This window comes from Canis lupus, chromosome X (assembly GCF_048164855.1).
Source record: "Canis lupus baileyi chromosome X, mCanLup2.hap1, whole genome shotgun sequence".
Classification (NCBI taxonomy): Eukaryota; Metazoa; Chordata; class Mammalia; order Carnivora; family Canidae; genus Canis; species Canis lupus.
The window spans coordinates 115219616-115237264 of NC_132876.1; the positions used below are offsets into that span (position 1 = coordinate 115219616).

Below are 17649 nucleotides of genomic sequence, written 5' to 3' on the forward strand. Positions count from 1 at the left end.
GAGTTCATTAAATGACTCCCGTTTCCCAAAATAAACCCACTATGGTTTTATTCTTTAGCTACATAAGGTCCCCAACACTCATGGCCACACCAGCGGGAAAACTCAGTCAAAAAACGTTTTCTCATATGGTGGCATAAAGAACCATTTGTGCTTCAATGGCAAGCAATGTGCTGTTTACACTGCACCCTTCCTGGTTTTCTGACTCTGGCTTGTCAGTCTTTGAGCTATTTTACTGCTGTAGATGACTGTTAACAATGCAAAATCATTTATATCTATAGACATGTACATCCTGTGCCCTGAAGGTCAAGTGGCTTCCCTCCCCCATGCTGGAAGACGCCAGTTTTGCCTCCAAGTTCATTTCAACATTCCTGATCTATGTGTCTGTTCTTTGGTTTCTCCTTTCAATTAGCTGTAATATCTTCTAGTTCCCACAGTGATGAGTTAAGTAAGATCTTTAACATGTGTTCGTCTTACATTTTTAAAAAAGATTTTATTTGACAGAAAGAGACCACAGGCACGGGGAGTGGCAAAGGGAGAGGGAGAAGCAGACTCCCGCTGAACAGGGAGCCTCAATGCAGGGCTCGATCCCAGAACCCCAGGATCATGACCTGAGCCAAAGGCAGAAGCCCAACCAAAGGAGCCATCCAGGTGACCCTCATCTTACATTTTTTTCAGTCATAATTTTACTTTTTGAAAAATTTCCTTTAATTAATCTTATTTTTTTTTTTAATATTCCCAGTTGCTGGTACTTAGTTTTGATTACTTTCATCAACTGGGATTTCCAAACCAGTTTATTTAAAATCACAATTTATTTCCACTTATCTCTGATAGAATTCTTAAATTTGAATAAAACAAAGTATCTCCCCCACCCAAATTCACTCAAATAGAAATAAATTTTAGGGGTACCTGGCTGGCTCAGTCCATAGAACAGTGGACTCTTGATCTCTAGGTTGTGAGTTTGAGCCCCACGTTGGGTACAGAGATTACTTAAAAATAAAATGACAAGATAGGAGAAGATTGATTTCTCAGCAGAGAAGTGAAAAAATGACTAACATAATATGGCTAGCTGTTATTAAACCTCTCGTGTGTGTGTTTTCCCCCCCAATACCACCAAACAATTCACTCAGTTCTCCAAGGACACTGACCAAGTGTCCCACAAATTCAACTCGATTCTGACACAATCTACCCAGAGATATCATCCAGTTCCACAGGTTAAGGGCTCAGTCCTACAAGACGGCCCCTACCAATGTCACACACCAGTCCCAAGTCCAGGTTGTTGCCTGGGCTTCTGATCAATAAGCTGTAGATCGGAGGTTTCAACGATCCCTTCGTTGGGTTTGATTAACTTGCTAGAGCAAGCTCCCAGAGCTCGAGGCATTTTCCTTACTAGATCACCAGTGTATCATAAAAAAATATAACTGTGGAACAGCCGGGTGAAAGAGACGCATAGGACAAGGCGTGGGGAAAGGGCTCAGAGCTTCTATGCTGAGTAGGTCACTCCCTGCAACCACATGTGTTCACCAACCCAGAAGCTCTCCAAACCCTGCCCTCTTGGGTTTTTATGGAGGCTCTGCTACATAGGCTTGGTTGATTAAATAAATAACCATTGGTGATTGAACTCAATCTCTAGCCTCTCTCCCCTCCTGAGATCAGGAGGTGGGAATGAGAGTTCCAGTCCTCTCCTCACTTGATTGGATCCCCCAGCAACGAGCCCACATCCCTGAAAACTTTCTCAAAGTCACCTCATTAACTTAGCAAACGACACTTTTTATTGCTCTCATCATGTAGGAACTGGGATGGAAGACCAAATATGTATTTCTTACTATGAGTCACAATATCATACTACCATTTTATCTTTGTGGACAAAGTCAAGGCATTTTGTAGGTAATTTAGATCAAGATCAACTTCTTTGGAAGTGTGTGGGAGAGGGCTTAGGTTTGATTATAAGGGGGACCAATTTGTCTGTTTGCCTGGAGCTTTTTGGTTTAGCACTGAGAATCCTTCATCCTAGGAAAACCCTGAGTTCAGGGCAAACTGGGAAGATTGGTCACCTTGGGTAGGAGCTACCAAAAAAAGCTAACTATATTGAATATAATTATATTAAATTTTCAATCATCTTTATATTATAGTAGAAAAAGTACAGGCTTTGGAATCTAACTTGGGCTCAAATTTTGGCCATGCATCTTACCAGCTGTGTGGCCTTAGGCAAATTACTCAACCTCTCTGGTGCCCAGGTTGATGAGGATAATATTACTTGACTCCCAAGATGGTTGTGAGACTTAACACACAACCTCCCAAGACGTTCGTGCCACAGCAAGCTTGCTGCGTATGTGGCTCACAGATAGGGCTGGTGGTGCTGGGGCGGGAGGTGCAGGGCACTGGGACATGGTTATCCACATCACGTTACCAATGTAACAAATACCAACAGCCTGTTCCCATTTGTGGAGTCCTGTGGGCCAGGTACCGGTCTAAACTTACCCCTGAATTAACGAATTCAATCCTCATTCCTCACGCAACCCTAAGAAGTAAACATTGCCGTTAGCTCCATTTTACAGGTAAGGAATCTGAGGCACAGAGAGGTTATGTGATCTGCTCAGGGTCTCGCTGCTAATAAATGGCAGGGCCAAGGTTCTTATCAGGAGATAGGCGGGGTTAAATTAGATGGACCACTAGGGTGTCTAACGGGTGGCTAGAGGTGCAAGTTGCAGGCTTGAGCAAGAGGTCAGAACTAGGGCTACTATGCTGACAAATTCAAGGAGATCAGGATGATGGGGAAAAGGCCATTGGGCTGGGCAGGCAGGCAGGCCCCTGAAGGCTTTCCCATGCAGTTCCAGGGGTCTGGGGGGAGGAACCCTGCTTACAGTTACAGCAGCTCCTCTATCCTGCCGGTCCGTTAGAACCATCTGGCAAACTCTACCAAAAATGGGAGTTAAACCCTAGGATTTATCTCTAGAGATTCTGATTAAATTGGTTGGAGGTGGATCACTGGTTTCCTGGTATCAGTATTTCTAGAAAAGCCCCTGGGGTGATTCAACGTATTAAGGTACCACTGAGTTTAGTAAGTGCAATGGCTTGGGAAGGAGTGAGTGTAAAATTACAAGTCTGTAAATAGGTTTAAAGGAAGGGGAAAGACATCTGAAGGATAACAATGGCTACCCTGTGAGCTCCTTCTAAGGGCCAGACTCTAAGCCCTTGGCACACACGTTTGCACTTGACCAGCAGAACAGCCTATGACATAAGAACTCTGATCATCCTCATTTCCCCCAGTAGGACACTGAGGTCTGAAGAGATCCAGACCTTGCACAAATCACCTTGTGGTTAAGCAGAGAAATCAGGATCAACCCTCGCCTCCCCACCCTGGCAGCTTGGTAAATACAAATTAAGTTATTTTCAGGCTATCAGAGAGAGAGAGAGAGAGAGTCATATATTGATGGTCAGGAGGGGAGACTTGTCTACCACCAATTTACTTTCCAGAGTAATTTGTGTTAATTTCCTCTTTACAGATTGACTTTTTTTTTTTAATCCTATAGATTATATCCAAGTCTTACCTCCGTATTTTCCTCTATACCTTCTTGCTCCCCCCCCCCCCCGCCCCCAAACGCTATCTGTGAGCAAGTGTGATGGTCTTCAGAGAGGAAGCCACTCTTCTGGAAACTCAGTGCTAGTGCTGGAAACAGAGCTGGCGGGACTGGAGCCCCTTGCTGCTCTGCCTACAAAGAATTGCAGGTGCTACTGAGAGGGGACACACACCGCAAACATTAAATGTAAAGGGTGTGCCCCCCAAATGTAAAGGGTGCCAAGGGCGCCAAGGGCACATGCATGGAGCACAGTCGGTGTCTCCCACCAGGTGGGACAGAGTCATCTGGGACCAGGGCAGAGAGGTGTGAGGTCAGTAACGGCCTGCAGGATCTGCAAGTCACACGGTGAGAGGTGCAGGGAGCCTGAAGCTATGTTCCAGTGAAAGAGATAAGCAGCGGCCCAGACAAAAGGGGGGCAGGGGTGGGGTGGGGTGCACAGGCCTCTTCCACAAGGCCCAAGCTCCCACACACTGGGAAGGGATCTGGGAAGACAGGACTGCACCATTTGAGGAGGCCGAGGGCTTCCATAATTTGGAAAATGAAGAGTTCTCTCTGAAAGCTGGAGAACCTAGACACATCGGGGCTAGAGAAACAGATGCACACACCGTCCAACAGGCTGACTGTAGCATCCCCCCGTCTCACCACCCGCTCCGTATCCCACAGTATCCCCACGACAATGCTGAAGGAGCCTGCTGCACAGCCTCCTGCCCACATGGTCTTTCCACGACACGGTGGCTAAACCCACCCTGATCGAACAGATTCTTTCAGGGAGGTTCTGTTTATCACCCGTGGGCTCAGCTCGGCCACTGATTGTGCTCAACAAAGATGAGAAGCCTGCAAATCTTCAAACCTGTTCCTGCCATGACTGCCCTACCCCAGCCCAACCCCTCACCCTGGCATGTGTCTGGAGAGGAATGGAGTACGCTAAGCATCTCCTACAAATATCCATGCTCTGTCTCGTCATCACTGGCGCTACGCCTACCCTGGTCTAGGATATACACAGTCCTCAAGAACTCTTTTGCTTAAGATCTAGGCTACTGCAGATCTACACAACTTAACCACGAAGGGGAGCATGCTATTCGTACCTTCTGAGGGGGAGACAACCCAGGGCTCTGGCCACAGCAGCTCAAAGAGAAGAGGACAATAGAAAGATGACCCTATGTAATAGGGTTGGCAAGCTTGTTGGCAACGGACCGAAGAATAAATAATTCAGGCTTTGCAGGTCCCATGGTCTTTGTCCTAACTACTCAACTTTGCAGATGTAGAACAAAAGCAGTCACAGGTTATATATAAATGAATGAATGAGGTCCTGTGCCAATAAAACTAGATTTATGGACCTAGAAATTTCTGTTTCATGTAATTGTTATGTATTGAGAAATATTTGGTTTTTCAACTGTTTAAAAATGTAAAAACCATTTAGTTCCCAGAATGCACAAAAACAGATTGTGGGCAGGATATGGCCCATGGACCATAGTTTGCTGATCCTGCTTCAGAAGATCACCTACTGACCCACTCAGTTAGATTTACATATGCTTTTATTTCTGCCATTACACATTTCCACGTCTTAGCAAACCAACCTTGACATGCAATCCGAAAATGATTTCGTCCACCGCTATGACAGGTCTCTCTCTCTCGGAGTAAGAGTTGGAAGAGACTTAAGTCTCCTGCAAAGTTAAATTAAATTAAAGTTAAATTTAGGGATCCCTGGGTGGCGCAGTGGTTTGGCGCCTGCCGTTGGCCCAGGGCGCGATCCTGGAGACCCGGGATCGAATCCCACGTCGGGCTCCCGGTGTATGGAGCCTGCTTCTCTCTCTGCCTGTGTCTCTGCCTCTCTCTCTCTCTCTGTGTGACTATCATAAATAAATTTAAAAAATTTTTTTAAGTTAAATTTAAAAATTTTAAATATTACACTGCAAAGAGCTTTCCAAAGGTTTAAGGAAGCCATTCTTAATACACAGACACATTTTTCTCAACTTGAAACAGAACACAATATAATGGGAACTGAAGCTTAAGTGAATAAGGATCCCATTTGGTCTGAGTTTTTGGGGGAAAGAAGTTGGGGAAACACCAAAACTGCTTCACATTTATCTGTGGAAAGTCCTCAAACACAGAACACAGTAGTTACTCCAAAGTGTGAGTTCCAAACTTTTAACTGGCTGATAAGCATTTTGGGTGTGAGGGCCTCATCAGGGATCACAAGGTTTTATTTCCTGTTAAAATGCCTTTCCCACTGTATAGTCAGGATAAAGGATTGTCATTTTAGTAAACACTCCGTCCTTAATGTTTAAGAAAAAGGAGTCATATTAAAATGTCTCAAGGGTCCTGGTCAGTTGTATAGGACACAAATACAAAGGTTTTGCAAATGTTGGCTTCTAAGGATTATAAATGTTGACACTCAAAAATCAATCATTTAGGGGCACCTGGGTGGCTCAGTCGGTTGGGTGTCTGCCTTCAGCTCGGGTTGTGATCCCAGTGTCCTGGGATTGAGCCCTATGTTAGGCTCTCTGCTCTATGCTCTATGGAGAGCCTGCTTCTCCCTCTCCCTCTGTCTACTGCTCCCTCTCCTTGTGCTCTCTGTCAAATAAATAAAATCTTAAATGATTTTTTTTTATGCTGCTGAAAGTAGCTAATATGAGCCTTTGGTATTTAAGTTGCCAGAAAGCAGCTTTATTTGGAGAGAAACCTAGTGGCAGGAATGTTAGACTTTAGAGAGCTTAAAGGTTTTTTGTTTTGTTTTGTTTTGTTTTTTTGGGTGGGAAGATTAGAGCTGATGGAGGTTGGACTGGTATTTGAAATAAAAAAACACATTTTGACAGCATCCCATGATTTCTATGTTGTGGAGATGCTATCCTGAGTTTAGAGCTGTTTTCTGTTTTTCATTAAAGTGTGTCTTTATAATCTCTACACTCCATGTGGGACTTGAACTCAAAACCCCAAGATCATGAGTTGCATATTCTACCAATTGAGCCAGCCAGGTGCCCTGGCTGCATTTTACTTCTGGAGAAATACGAGACAGACCATTTCACCCTGAAGTCTAAGAGGCAACAATCATTTTAAGACCGCATCAAGGTGTCCTGTTCATTCCTAGAAATGGGAGTCCCAGGGACTATAATCTATGGGTGTGGAGAGCCTAGACCTTGTTGGAAAAATGGAGGATTCGGGGTTTTGGCGGTAGGAATTGAGGGAAAGGGTCAAAGGAGGAAAAAAAACCAACAACAAAGAAAAACCAAAACCAACCCAGTAAGAGTTGATAACATAATGGGTATAAATGATAAAAGAGTAGGAAAAGTCAAAGGTGATTTTAAACTTTTCTTTTGGAAACGTCCCACAAAAAATAAGCCTGAAAATAAACAAAGGCATTGTATTTGTAAGAGAAATAGAGTCTAGACCTAAATGGGTTCAGCTCTAAGTTAGAGAATCATTCAACAGGTGATGTCCTGTGTACATCCAGAAGCATGAAGCTGGAGTTCAGATACTAAGTTGGGGCTGATCTAAATTAAAAGATAGTTATCCACAATCTTAGAGCATTCTTTGAATGGTAAAGCAAGTGAAAATTAATTTTTCTAGGAATTTGAGAAAAGACTATCATTAGAAAGCACAAAAAATGGGATTAGCAATAGCATATGCTCTGTAGTTGCTATACTATTGAAAATACTAAATAATCATAACCTCTGGGAGGGTGTGATTTGTAGCATTTATATCAATGAGTGAGGCAGCCCAGTCCTCGATAGAGATGTGATGTAGACACACAGGGCCTCTGAATGTAGAGGGTGGGCCCCGGTGAGTAAGGATCCCTGGACTACAAGGGGGGGAAAGGGGGGGCGAGCGGTACCTGGCTCTGTCTTAGGAACGTGCTTCACTCAGGCCACACTCTGCGAGGGCTCCACTGGTCTTCTTCACTCTGATGGTGGAAAGATCTCCTTTGCTGTTCCCATTGTTCGGACAACTCTTTGTCCCGATATTTACATGGCTGGGTCCTGCTCAACATTCAAATGTCACCTCCTTGGAGTCTTTCCTGACAACCACATTGAGGCTGTATCCAAAGCCCTCAATCTGTACTGTGCACACAGATCCGTTACAACGCAGACTTGGACTCTGGTTCAGGGGGTTGGGGGGCTGGGTGTGAGGCTGAGATTCTGCATTTCTAACAAGCTCCCAGGAGATGCAAACCACACAGCCACACGTAGAGCAGCAGTACTATCCTCCATCTCTGTCAAACTACTTGTTTCGCTTTCTTTGAGCTATTTCTTGGGTAAATGAGGTTTTTCAGGTCATTGATTCCTGTATCCCTTTAGTACCTGCTACTGACTCAGCAACTGCTTCATTATATAACAGGATCTAGACCGTGAGTTAAGGGCAGAGCGACTCAAGTGCAAGTCGAAACTGGGATAAGAACCTTGTAATAGAACATAAATCTGATGTTACCAGGCAGGACTTAGTTCGTAAGACTTTTTCATAGCAACTTTCTTGATGAAGTAAATTGCTTTCTCTTGTGGCACAGGGTTCTTTCCTCATCACAGAGAGAACAGTGTGAACTAGCAACTGTGGGTAATCTGCATTGTTACCAGCACTGATACAGAGAACATTAGATTAAGATATCCCCAAGCAATGAGCACTGGGTGTTATTCTGTATGTTGGGAAAATGAACACCAATAAAAAATAAATTTATTATTAAAAAAAAAAAGATATCCCCAAGCTTCAGGGGTAACTGGGAGGCTCAGTCAGTTAAGCGTCTGCCTATTGATTACAGCTCAGCACATGATCTTAGGGTTGGGGGAGGGAGTCCAGCCTTCCACTCAGGAGTAAGCAGAGTCTAGTGGAGAAAGAAGGGGGGACTGTGGGAGACGCCGGAACAAGGTAGTGGTGCGTAGAAGAGAAATGCGACAATAGGACATTATCAGAAACAACAACAAAAAATTTGGAGACAATGGAGAATATTGAGGAAAAGGGCAGTTAGGCAGTGGCACCAGAAGGTCCTGGCAGTAGGGAGGACCAGCAGCAGCAACAAAGGCCCATGGCAGCAGTGGAGACCAAGGTATCAGCAGAGGTGACAGGCAGCAACAGAGGCCAGTGGGAGCAGCAGGGGACTAAGGGAGAGGCACAGGCCAGAGAGAGGCGCACAGGCCAGGCCAGAGGGAGCAGGGGTGGTCTGAGGGAGCAGAGTCTAGTCTGAAGGAGGGTTGCAGGCCTGAGAGAGTACTGGAGGCCAGAGAGAGAAGGGCAGGCCAATAGGAGAAGCAGACACCAGTGGGAACAGTGTAGGCCAGAGGGAGCAAAGGAGGCCTCTGGAAAGAAGGCAGGCAAGAAGCAGCAGTGCAAACTTGAGGCAGCATCACGGGCCTGAGGCAGCAGCAGTAGCCTGAGGAAGCAGCGCAGGCCGGCTGCAGCAGTGCAGGCTGGTAAGAGCAGCACTGGCCTGAGGAAGTAGTGGAGGCCATAGGGAGTAGCAGAGACTGGAGAGAGCTCCACAGGCCAATGGGAATAGCCAAGGCCAGTGGGAGGAGGGCAGGGGAGACGGAGCAGGGCAGGACAGAGGGAACACCAGAGCCAGAGGGAACAGCAGTGGGGAGTAGGAGCAACAGAGACAAGAAGCAGCAGTGGAGGCCAGAGCAAGCAGCATGGCCAAAGGGAGCAGCGGTGATGAGAAGGAGCAGTGCAGTCGGGAGAGCAGCGCAGGCCGGAGGGAGTAGCAGCACCGGAAAGAGCAGTCAGGCTGGGGAAAGCAACACTGGTCAGACAGAGCAGTGCAGGACAGAGAGAGCCTCACAGGACTGAGGGACAAACACAAGCCAGGGGAGCAGCACAGGGGGAGGGAGCAGGGTAGGCTGGAGGGAGAAGCACAGGCCAGTGAGAGATCCGCAGGCAAGTGGGAGCAGTGGAGGGAACAGTGCAGGCTGAAGGAAGGAGCACAGGGCAGAGGGAGCAGCATGGGAAGGAGGCACCAGCACAGGACAAAGGGAAAAAGGCCTGGCAGAGGGAGCGGCGCAGGCCTGAGTGAGTGAGGCAGGGCAGGGGGAGCAGCACAGGGCAGGGGGAACAGCGAAGGCACTAAGAGCAGGGCAGGACGGAGGGAGAAGTGCAGGCCATGGGGAGCAGCGCAGGCCTGGGGGTGCAGGGCAGGACATAGGGAGCAGCTCAGGCAGGAGGGAGAAGCTCAGAACAAAGGGAATAAGACCAGGCAAAAGGAGCAGCCTAGGCAGGGCACGGGGAGCAGCGCAGGACAGAGGGAGGAGAACAAACCAGAGACAGCAGCGCACACAGGAGGCAGGAACCCAGGCAAGAGGGACAAGCAGAGACATGAAGCAGCACAGGAAGGAGCCTGCACAGCAGGCAGGAGGGAGCACCACAGGCCAGACGTGGAAGCTCATGCCTGCGAAAAGAGAACAAGACAAAGGGAGCAAGAGAGGTCCATGGGAGCAGGGCAGATCAGGGGGAGCAGCACAGGAGAGAGAGAAGAGAGAGAGAGAGAGGAGCAGAGTCAAGAAGCAGCACAGGCTGGGCAAGTGGACAGGCTGAAGGAGAAGGGCAGGAAGTGGCGCGGCACAGGCAGAGGGCGCGGCGCGGGCAGCGGGAGCACAGCGGGCTGTGGGACCTCAGCCGGCAGTGGGCGCACAACAGGCAGTGACGACGACGGGCAGTGGGGGCACAGCAGGCAGCGGCAGCACTGCGGGCTGCTCAGAGCAGCACAGGTAACAGGCAGCAGCGCAGGCCAGTGGGGGCAGCACAGGTCACTGCGGGGAGACCAGGCTGGGGAGCAGCACAGAGCACAGGCAGCAGCAGTGGCCTCAGGGAGTATTGCAGGCAGGGGGAGGACGGCAGGCAGGGGGAGGACAGCAGGCAGGGGGAGCACGGCAGGCAGTGGGGGGACAACAGGCAGTGGGGACACAACAGGCAGTGGGGGGGACAACAGGCAGTGGGAGCAGCACAGGCCGGTCAGAGCAGCACAGAAGACAGGCAGCAGGGGTGCCAGGAGGAAGCAGCGCAGGGCAGCTGGCGAGTGCAGGCAGCGGGCGTGCAGCAGGCAGCGGAAGCGCAGCAGGCAGCGGGAGCGGCCCAGGCCGGTCGGAGCAGCGCACACCACCGGCAGCGGCGGTGGCCAGCGAGGGCAGGGCAGGCCGATGGAGCACGACGGCCCGAGGAAGCAGCCCAGGCCTGTGGGAACAGAGCAGGGCAGGCGTGCGCAACGCAGGTTGCTCAGAGCAGCGGAGACTACGGGAAGCAGCGGTGGCCAGAGGGAGAAGTGGCGGCTGAGGGTGCAGCGGTGGCCACGGGGAGCAGCGCAGGCCAACGGAGCCCCCGTGGCTTAAGGAAGCAGCAGCCCAGGCCAATCGGAGCAGCGCAGGTGAGCGTGAGCAACGCAGGTCGGATGGAGCAGCGCAGGCCATAGAGTGCGGCGGTGGCCAGACGGTCAGCGAAGGCGGTGGGCGCAGAAGAGATGGCGGGCGCGGCGCAGGCAGCGGGCCCACAGCGGGCAGTGGACGCTCAACAGGCCGCGGGAGCTCAGAAGCCAGCGGGCGCACCAAAGGCAGTGGGCACGCAACAGGCAGGGGGATCTTCAAAAGGCAGTGGGAGCCCGACACGCGGTGGGAGCACGACAGGCCGTGGGAGCAGCACAGGCCGGTCAGGGCAGCACGCACCATCGGCAGCAGCGGTGGCCAACGGGAGCACGGCAGGCGAATGGAGCATGGCGGCCTGAGGAAGCAGCACGGGCCAGTGGGAGCAGCGCAGGTCGATCAGAGCAGCAAAGATCATAGGGAGCGGCGGTGGCCAGAGGGAGCAGCGCAGGCGAGAGGGAGCAGCGCAGGCCAATGGAGCGGCGGGGGCTGAAGGAAGCAGCCCAGGCCAGGCAGAGCAGCGCACGTCACTGTGCGGAGCGAGCGGAGGTCGGTCAGAGCAGCGCAGACCGTAGGCAGCAGCGGTGGCCAGAGGGAGCAGCGGTGCCCGGAGGGAACGGCGCAGGCCAGAGGATGCAGTGCAGGCCAAAGGGCAACGGTGGCCGAAGAACCAGCACAGGCCAGTGGGAGCAGCACTGGTCGCCGTGGGGTGAGCACGTTGGGGAGCAGCACAGGGCACAGGCGGCGGCAGTGGCCTCAGGGAGTATTGCAGGCAGTGGGCACGGCGCAGGCTGCGGGAATACGGCAGGGAGGATGAGTACAATAGGCGGGGGGGGGTACAACTGGGGGGGCACAACAGGCAGTGGGGGCACCGCAGGCTGTGGGGGGACAACAGGCTTTGGGGGGCACAACAGGCTGGGGGGGGACAACAGGCAGGGGGGCACCACAGGCTGTGGGGGGACAACAGGCAGTGGGGGCACCACAGGCTGTGAGGGGGACAACAGGCAGTGGGGGCACCACAGGCTGTGGGGGACCACAGGCAGTGGGGGCACAACAACAGGCTGTGGGGAGACAACAGGCTGTGGGGGGCACAACAGGCTGTGGGGAGACAACAAGTAGTGGGGGCACCACAGCCTGTGGGGGGACAAGAGGCTGTCGGGGGCACAACAGGCTGTGGGGAGACAACAAGTAGTGGGGGCACCACAGCCTGTGGGGGCACCACAGCCTGTGGGGGGACAGCAGGCTGTGGGGGGCACAACAGGCTGTGGGGGGGCACAACAGGCTGTAGGGGGGCACAACAGGCAGTGGGAGCAGCACAGGCCGGTCAGAGCAGCACAGGTCCTAGGCAGCAGGGGTGCCAGGAGGAAGCCGTCCAGGCCAGTTGGCGAGCGCAGGCAGTGGCGCAGCGCACGCAGCGGGCGTGCAGCAGGCTTCGGGAGCACGGCAGGCAGTGGGTGCGCGACAGGCGGCGGGAACACAGCAGGCAGTGAGGGGACAGCAGGCGTTGGGATCACAACCGGCAGTGGGGAGGCAACGAGCCGCGGGAGCACAACAGGCAGTGGCGGCACAACAGGCAGTGGGAGCAGCAGAGGCCGGTCAGAGAAACGCAGATCCTCGGTAGCAGCGTCGGCCAACGGGAGCACGGCGGGCCAGTGGAGCATGGCGGCCTGAGGAAGCAGCACGGGCCCGTGGGAGCGGCGCACGTCGGTCAGAGCAGCGCAGACCCTAGGTAGCGGCGGTGGCCAGAGGGAGCAGCGCAGGCCGATGGAGCTCTGGTGGCTTAAGGAAGCAGCCCGGGCCAGTCAGAGCGGCGCAGGGGAGCGGGTGCCACGCAGGTCGGACGGAGCAGCCCAGGCCACAGGGTGCAGCGGTGGCCAGACGGGCAGCGAAGGCAGCGGGCGCAACACAGTCTGTGGTGGCAGTGCAGGCCTTGGCGCAGAGCATGTCGTCGGCGCCGCGCAGGCAGTGGGCGCACAGCGGGCTGTGGGCCCGCAGCGGGCAGTGGGAGGACAACGGGCAGTGGGAGCAGCACATGCGGTCGGAGCAGCACCGACCTGACGCAGCAGAGGCGGCCAGAGGGTGAAGCGGAGACCAGAGGCAGCGCAGGCGGCAGAGAGCAGGGCAGGAAGGACGGAGCAGCACGGGCCGGAGGGAGCGGCGCACACCACAGAGAGGAGAGCGGGGCGGGGGGAGAGGGAGCAGCGCGGGGCAGAGCGAGCAGCGCGGGGCAGAGCGAGCAGCGCAGGCGAGCAGGGCAGGGGGGGCAGCGCAGGCCGCAGGGAGCAGTGGAAGGAGCAGCGCACATGAGAGGGAGCAGCACAGGCCGGAGGGACAGGGTGGAGGGCAGAGGGAGGAGCAAAGGCCAGAAGGAGCAGCGCAGGACATAGGGAGCAGCGCAGGGCTGGGGCAGCAGCGCAGGCCGGAGGGAGCAGCGCGGGCCGCGGAGGGAGCGCAGGGCGATGGGTGCAGCGCAGGGCAGGGGGAGCAGCGCAGGCGTGAGGCAGCAGCGCAGGACGAAGGGAGCGGCGCTGGGCATAGGGAGCAGCGCAGGCAGGCCTGGGGGTGCAGCGCGGGCCGCGGAGGGAGCAGCACAGGCCGGAGGGAGGGGTGGAGGGGAGAGGGAGGTGCAAAGGCCACAAGGAGCAGCGCAGGGCATAGGGAGCAGAGCAGGGCTGGGGGAGCAGCGCGGTGGGTGCAGCGCAGGGCAGGGGGAGCAGCGCAGGCGTGAGGCAGCAACGCAGGGCTTAGGGAGCAGCGCTGGGCATAGGGAGCAGCGCAGGCCTGCGGGTGCAGCGCGGGCCGCGGAGGGAGCGCAGCGCGGTGGGTGCAGCGCAAGGCAGGGGGAGCAGCGCGGGCCTGGGGGTGCAGCGCAGGCCGGAGGGAGCAGCGCGGGCCAGAGGAAGCAGCTCAGCCGGGAGGCGGAAGCGCACGCCTGCGGAAGGAGCGAAGGAGCACAAGACACAGGGAGCAACAGAGGTCCGCGGGAGCAGCGCAGATCAGTGGGAGCAGCACAGGCGAGAGACAGAGAGAAGCGGAGTCAAGAAGCAGCGCAGGGGGGCCGGCGGACAGGCTGCAGGGAGCAGCGCAGCCTTGGGGGAGCGGCGCAGACCGGGGGGAGCAGCGGAGGTGAGAGGGAGGAGGAAGGCCACACGGAGCAGCAGCAGCAGCAGCGCAGAGCAGAGGGAGCAGCGCAAAGCAAAGGGAGCGGCGCAAGCCAGAGGGAGGAGTGCATCCCACGGGAGCAGGGCAGGGTGGTGGGAGCAGCGCAGGGCGTTAGGAGCAGCGCAGGCTGATGGCAGTAGCGGAGGGAGCAGCGGGGCCCGGAAGGAGGAGCGCAGGCAGTGGCGCGGCACAGGCGGAGGGCGCGGCGCGGGCAGCGGGAGCACAGCGGGCTGTGGGACCTCAGCCGGCAGTGGGCGCACAACAGGCAGTGACGACAACGGGCAGTGGGGGCACAGCAGGCAGCGGCAGCACTGCGGGCTGCTCAGAGCAGCACAGGTAACAGGCAGCAGCGCAGGCCAGTGGGGGCAGCACAGGTCACTGCGGGGAGACCAGGCTGGGGAGCAGCACAGAGCACAGGCAGCAGCAGTGGCCTCAGGGAGTATTGCAGGCAGGGGGAGGACGGCAGGCAGGGGGAGGACGGCAGGCAGTGTGGGAGGACAGCAGGCAGGGGGAGCACGGCAGGCAGTGGGGGGACAACAGGCAGTGGGGACACAACAGGCAGTGGGGGGGACAACAGGCAGTGGGAGCAGCACAGGCCGGTCAGAGCAGCACAGAAGACAGGCAGCAGGGGTGCCAGGAGGAAGCAGCGCAGGGCAGCTGGCGAGCGCAGGCAGCGGGCGTGCAGCAGGCAGCGGGAGCGCAGCAGGCAGTGGGAGCGGCCCAGGCCGGTCGGAGCAGCGCACACCACCGGCAGCGGCGGTGGCCAGCGAGGGCAGGGCAGGCCGATGGAGCACGACGGCCCGAGGAAGCAGCCCAGGCCAGTGGGAACAGAGCAGGGCAGGCGTGCGCAACGCAGGTTGCTCAGAGCAGCGGAGACTACGGGAAGCAGCGGTGGCCAGAGGGAGAAGTGGCGGCTGAGGGTGCAGCGGTGGCCACGGGGAGCAGCGCAGGCCAACGGAGCCCCCGTGGCTTAAGGAAGCAGCAGCCCAGGCCAATCGGAGCAGCGCAGGTGAGCGTGAGCAACGCAGGTCGGATGGAGCAGCGCAGGCCATAGAGTGCGGCGGTGGCCAGACGGTCAGCGAAGGCGGTGGGCGCAGAAGAGATGGCGGGCGCGGCGCAGGCAGCGGGCCCACAGCGGGCAGTGGACGCTCAACAGGCCGCGGGAGCTCAGAAGCCAGCGGGCGCACCAAAGGCAGTGGGCACGCAACAGGCAGGGGGATCTTCAAAAGGCAGTGGGAGCCCGACACGCGGTGGGAGCACGACAGGCCGTGGGAGCAGCACAGGCCGGTCAGGGCAGCACGCACCATCGGCAGCAGCGGTGGCCAACGGGAGCACGGCAGGCGAATGGAGCATGGCGGCCTGAGGAAGCAGCACGGGCCAGTGGGAGCAGCGCAGGTCGATCAGAGCAGCAAAGATCATAGGGAGCGGCGGTGGCCAGAGGGAGCAGCGCAGGCGAGAGGGAGCAGCGCAGGCCAATGGAGCGGCGGGGGCTGAAGGAAGCAGCCCAGGCCAGGCAGAGCAGCGCACGTCACTGTGCGGAGCGAGCGGAGGTCGGTCAGAGCAGCGCAGACCGTAGGCAGCAGCGGTGGCCAGAGGGAGCAGCGGTGCCCGGAGGGAACGGCGCAGGCCAGAGGATGCAGTGCAGGCCAAAGGGCAACGGTGGCCGAAGAACCAGCACAGGCCAGTGGGAGCAGCACAGGTCGCCGTGGGGTGAGCACGTTGGGGAGCAGCACAGGGCACAGGCGGCGGCAGTGGCCTCAGGGAGTATTGCAGGCAGTGGGCACGGCGCAGGCTGCGGGAATACGGCAGGCAGGATGAGTACAATAGGCGGGGGGGGGGGCGGGTACAACTGGGGGGGCACAACAGGCAGTGGGGGCACCGCAGGCTGTGGGGGGACAACAGGCTTTGGGGGCACAACAGGCTGGGGGGGCACAACAGGCAGGGGGGCAACACAGGCTGTGGGGGGACAACAGGCAGGGGGGCACCACAGGCTGTGGGGGGACAACAGGCAGTGGGGGCACCACAGGCTGTGAGGGGGACAACAGGCAGTGGGGGCACCACAGGCTGTGGGGGACCACAGGCAGTGGGGGCACAACAACAGGCTGTGGGGAGACAACAGGCTGTGGGGGGCACAACAGGCTGTGGGGAGACAACAAGTAGTGGGGGCACCACAGCCTGTGGGGGGACAAGAGGCTGTCGGGGGCACAACAGGCTGTGGGGAGACAACAAGTAGTGGGGGCACCACAGCCTGTGGGGGGACAACAGGCAGTGGGGGGCACAACAGGCTGTGGGGGGGCACAACAGGCAGTGGGGGCACCACAGCCTGTGGGGGGACAGCAGGCTGTGGGGGGCACAACAGGCTGTGGGGGGGCACAACAGGCTGTAGGGGGGCACAACAGGCAGTGGGAGCAGCACAGGCCGGTCAGAGCAGCACAGGTCCTAGGCAGCAGGGGTGCCAGGAGGAAGCCGTCCAGGCCAGTTGGCGAGCGCAGGCAGTGGCGCAGCGCACGCAGCGGGCGTGCAGCAGGCTTCGGGAGCACGGCAGGCAGTGGGCGCGCGACAGGCGGCGGGAACACAGCAGGCAGTGAGGGGACAGCAGGCGTTGGGATCACAACCGGCAGTGGGGAGGCAACGAGCCGCGGGAGCACAACAGGCAGTGGGAGCAGCAGAGGCCGGTCAGAGAAACGCAGATCCTCGGTAGCAGCGTCGGCCAACGGGAGCACGGCGGGCCAGTGGAGCATGGCGGCCTGAGGAAGCAGCACGGGCCCGTGGGAGCGGCGCACGTCGGTCAGAGCAGCGCAGACCCTAGGTAGCGGCGGTGGCCAGAGGGAGCAGCGCAGGCCGATGGAGCTCTGGTGGCTTAAGGAAGCAGCCCGGGCCAGTCAGAGCGGCGCAGGGGAGCGGGTGCCACGCAGGTCGGACGGAGCAGCCCAGGCCACAGGGTGCAGCGGTGGCCAGACGGGCAGCGAAGGCAGCGGGCGCAACACAGTCTGTGGTGGCAGTGCAGGCCTTGGCGCAGAGCATGTCGTCGGCGCCGCGCAGGCAGTGGGCGCACAGCGGGCTGTGGGCCCGCAGCGGGCAGTGGGAGGACAACGGGCAGTGGGAGCAGCACATGCGGTCGGAGCAGCACCGACCTGACGCAGCAGAGGCGGCCAGAGGGTGAAGCGGAGACCAGAGGCAGCGCAGGCGGCAGAGAGCAGGGCAGGAAGGACGGAGCAGCACGGGCCGGAGGGAGCGGCGCACACCACAGAGAGGAGAGCGGGGCGGGGGAGAGGGAGCAGCGCGGGGCAGAGCGAGCAGCGCGGGGCAGAGCGAGCAGCGCAGGCGAGCAGGGCAGGGGGGGCAGCGCAGGCCGCAGGGAGCAGTGGAAGGAGCAGCGCACATGAGAGGGAGCAGCACAGGCCGGAGGGACAGGGTGGAGGGCAGAGGGAGGAGCAAAGGCCAGAAGGAGCAGCGCAGGACATAGGGAGCAGCGCAGGGCTGGGGCAGCAGCGCAGGCCAGAGGGAGCAGCGCGGGCCGCGGAGGGAGCGCAGGGCGATGGGTGCAGCGCAGGGCAGGGGGAGCAGCGCAGGCG

The 17649-nt window shown here is 57.0% G+C and overlaps 1 protein-coding gene across 13 annotated transcripts in view; it reads right to left on the reverse strand.

Annotated features, from left to right (window-relative positions):
* The window catches only part of EGFL6 (EGF like domain multiple 6), a 256008-nt gene that overhangs the window by 76635 nt on the left and 161724 nt on the right, over positions 1-17649 (reverse strand). For 10 of the 13 annotated variants that reach the window (XM_072818136.1, XM_072818134.1, XM_072818128.1 and 7 more), the window contains 2 exons: positions 7411-7555; positions 5156-5242 (listed from right to left, as the gene is read on the reverse strand). The gene's annotated coding sequence lies outside the window, so the exon portion shown is untranslated. Of the gene's footprint in view, positions 1-5155; positions 5243-7410; positions 9998-17649 lie in introns of those variants that run through there. The other 3 variants (XM_072818131.1, XM_072818130.1, XM_072818138.1) reach the window with 2 other exon arrangements.